The following is a 4,273-nucleotide window of genomic DNA, read 5'->3' as shown; positions in this document are numbered from 1 at the left end:
GAAATGTTGCCACCCACAGAGTACAAAAAATGTCAAATAATTGTTTCTAACTTATATCTTTTGCTTTTAAGTGCCTTAATTTATCATTTTCAAGTGTACTTAAAATATGCTTTTTATCTCATTTGATTCCTACCCAAAACTCTACAGTAAACAGTGTGTTGGTATTCCTAGCCACTCTGTAAACATAGAGAAACCAAAGATGAGTGAGGTTTTATAACTTCCTATGGTGGCAGAAGGAAAACTGGATTACACAGGTTTTATTCATTTCTAGGCAACTTTCTACTGTTGCCTCTTTATTTTAGGAATAAAATGAGAGCAACTACTTTTTCTGAAAAATATTTGAATACAATATGTATCTAGCTTTTAAAATCTGTACTTCTAACTGTGACTATTGATTTTGCCATTTAATCTGCTTTTGTAGCCTACAGTTGAATATATGGAAGATTGTTTTCATCTATTCTTATATTTTAATTATTTCCCCCAGGATTTCTTTCTTCAAGAGTATGGTCTTAGTCAATGAAAAAGAAATAGTCTAACATCTCAGCACTTAACCCTAATTATACTGTGCATCATCAGCAAACGAAACATAAAGCATGATGTCAATGTAATATAGACTGGTTGCAATTATGAAAATAATGTCACAGATAAGTAGCAACAACAGCAGTGTTTTCTAGAGAGCTTACCATGTGCCAGAATATTTCTATATGTTTTACATACATTAGCTCATTTAATTCTAAAAAGTAGAAAAAACAAAATATATTAGAAAGGTACTTTTTTAGTATCCATCTTCTAGAGATGAGAAATCAGAGTTGGGAGGAAACGAAATAATGTGCCCAAGGTCACCCAGCTTGGAAGGACAAGATTAGGATCAAAAGCTAGGTGGTCTGTTCCCTGCCCATCTTCTCTTAAACTTCTCACTCATCTGCATTTCCCTCTCTAACTTCCAAATCTGCTTCTCTTCAATTTGTCTTATAAGCAGATCGAAGTAGGCCTCCTCTGTACTTTCATAAAACTCAGCAATTTCCTCTAGCTTATATCAAGATGTGTTTTATTTTCTGTTCATTTGGCTGCATCATTTTAAGCTCTTTGATCTTATTTATATTTGCAGCCCTAGCACATGCTAGGCAAAGAAGTTTTACTCAATGAACTATAGTTGAATAATAAATGTTAGGACAAATGCATCATCAAATTTTACTGAACATCTGCTACATGGTGGGCATGATCTAGACACTGTGAAAGTAGCATTAAACAGAAACTGTAAAAAATCATGTTGCCATGGAGATTATATTTGCCTCAAAGGTCTTAGACACACTCATATGAACCTGAAAGACTAAACCTTATTTCAAGTTATTTGAGGTTTCTGGTATCTGAGGTTGAAGTACAGCTATACCTTGGAGATATTGTGGGTTCGTTTGTAGAACATTGAAATGAAAGCGAATATTATGAGAAAGCAAATCACACAAATCTTTTGGTTTCCCGGTACATATAAAAGTTATGTTTAGGGGCTGGCCCCATGGCCGAGTTAAGTTTGCATGCTCCACTTTGGTGGCCCAGGGTTCATTCAGATCCTTGGTGCGGACATGGCACCACTCATGAGGCCATGCTGAGGCGGTATCCCACATACCACAGCTAGAAGGACCCACAACTAAAAAAAAAAAGAAGATTGGCAACAGCTGTTAACTCAGGTGCCAATCTTTAAAAAAAAGTTATATTTATACTGTAGTCTGTTAATTGTGGAATAGCATTAGTCTATAAAAGATAATGTACTTACCTTAATTAAAAAATACTTTATTGCTAAAAAATGTGAAACATCATCAGAGACTTCAACAAGTCAATCTTTCTGCTGGTGGAGGGTCTTGCCTCAATGTTCATGGCTGATGATGGATCAAGGTGGGGGTTGTTGAAGGTTGGGGTGGCTGTGGCAATTTCTTAAAATAAGACAATGAAATTTTCCACACCGACTGACTCTTCCTTTCATGAATAATTTCTCCATTGCATGTGATACTGTTTGGTAGCATTTTACCCACAGTAGAACTTCTTTCAAAATTGGAGTTAATCCTCTCAAACCCTGCCTCTGTTTTACCAGCTAAGTTTGTGTAATATACTACATCCTTTGTTATCATCTTAACAATCTCCATAGCATCTTCACCAGGAGTAGTTTCCATCTCAAAAAAACCACTTTCTTTGCTCATTCCTAAGAGGCAACTCCTCCTCCATTAAAATTTTATCATGAGACTGTAGCAATTCAATCACATCTTCAGGATCCAATTCTAATTCTAGTTCTCTTGCTACTTCCACAACATCTGCAGCAACTCCCGCCACTGAAGTCTTGAACCGCTGAAAGTCATCCGTGAGAGTTGGTATCAACTTCTACCAAACTCCTGTTTATGTTGATACTTTGACATCTTCCCATGAATCACAAATGTTCTTAATGGCATCTAGAATGGTGAATAATTTCCAGAAGTTTATCCATTTCCTTTGCCCAAATCCATCAGTGGAATCACTATCTATGGCAGCTATAGCCTTAAGAAATGTGTTTCTTAGATAATAAGACTTGAAATTCAAAATTAGTCCTTGATCCATGGGCTACAGAATGGATATTGTGTTAGCAGGCATGAAAACAACATTCATCTTATTATACATCTCCATCAGAACTCTTGGTGACCAGGTGCATTATCAATGAGCAGTAATATTTTGAAAGAAACCTTTTTCTCTGAGCAGTACGTCTCAACACCAGGCTTAAAATATTTAGCAAATGATATTATAAACAAATATGCTGTCACCCAGGCTTTGTTATCCCATTTATAGAGCACAGGCAGAGTACATTTAGCATAATTCTTAAGGGCCCTAGGGTTTTCAGAATATTAAAAGAGCATTGGCTTGAACTAAAAGCCACCAGCTGCATTAGCCCCTAACAAGAGTCAGTCTATCCTTTGAAGCATTGAAGCCAGGCATTGACTTCTTCTCTGTAACTATGAAAGGCCTAGATGGAATCTTCTTCTCATATAAAGTTGTTTCATCTGCTTTGAAAGTCTGTTGTTTAGTGTCGCCACCTTCATCAATGATCTTAGCTAGATCTTCGAGATAACTTGCTGCAGCTCCTACATCAGCACTTGCTGCTTCACCTTGCACCTTTATGTTGTGGAGATGACTTCTGTCCTTAAACTACATGAACCAACCTTTGCTAGCTTCAAATTTTTCTTCTATGGCTTCCTCCCCTCTCTCAGCCTTCACAGAATTGAAGAGAGTTAGGACCTTCCTCTGGATTAGGCTTTGGCTTAAGGGGATGTTGTGGCTGGTTTGACCTTCTATTCAGCCCACTAAAACTTTCTCCGTATCAACAATAAGGCTGTTTTGCTTTCTTATTATTTGTGTGTTCACTGGATTATCACTTTTAATTTACTTCAAGAACCTTTCGTTTGCGTTCACAACTTGGCTAATTGTTTGGTGCAAGAGGCCTAGCTTTCAGCCTTTCTTGGCTTTGGACTTGCCTTCCTCACTAAGCTTCATCATTTCTGGCTCTTGGTTTAAAGTGAGAGACATGTGACTCGTCTTTTCACTGGAACCCATAGAAGACATTGTAGGGTGATTAATTGTCCTAATTTCAATATTGTTGTGTCTCAGGGAATAGAGAGGCCTGGGGCAAAGGACACAGATGGGGAAACAGCTGGTCAGTGGAGCAGTCAGAACACACAGAGCATTTATTGATTAAGTTCACCATCTATATGAGTGTGGTTCATAGTACCCCAAAATAATTACAATGGCAACATCAAATATCACTGATCACAGATCACTACAACAAATATAATAATCAGGGAAACATTTGAAGTATTGTGAGAATTACAAAAATGTGACACAGAGGCATGAAGTGAGCAAATACTGTTGGAAAAATGGTGCTAATGGCTTAGTCCACACAGAGTTGTAACAAACCTTCAATTTGTAAAAAACACAGTATTTGCAAAGCATATTAAAGCAAAGTGCAACAAAATGAGGTAAACGTATAGACAATTTTGCTATTTTCAAAACGATGTAAATGTCAGTCGATTTAATGTTTTAAAAAGTCTAAACCTTTGACCTGAGCTTGTCAAAATGGTGCAACAGAAATCTTTCTTCATATAGTTTAATAAGACTTTGTTAAGATGAGCCATTCATGCTTTTAATTACTACTTTTTAATCCTATATTAAACAATGCCACTCTGTGGTCTTTATCTACATTTTTCTGTCTTTCTGTATTCTGGTTCCACTCTCTGTAAATATCTAGTCTTTGACAATT

The sequence above is a fragment of the Equus asinus genome, chromosome 10, assembly GCF_041296235.1.
Source record: "Equus asinus isolate D_3611 breed Donkey chromosome 10, EquAss-T2T_v2, whole genome shotgun sequence".
In the NCBI taxonomy this organism is placed as follows: domain Eukaryota; kingdom Metazoa; phylum Chordata; class Mammalia; order Perissodactyla; family Equidae; genus Equus; species Equus asinus.
This window is presented reverse-complemented; position numbering follows the sequence as displayed.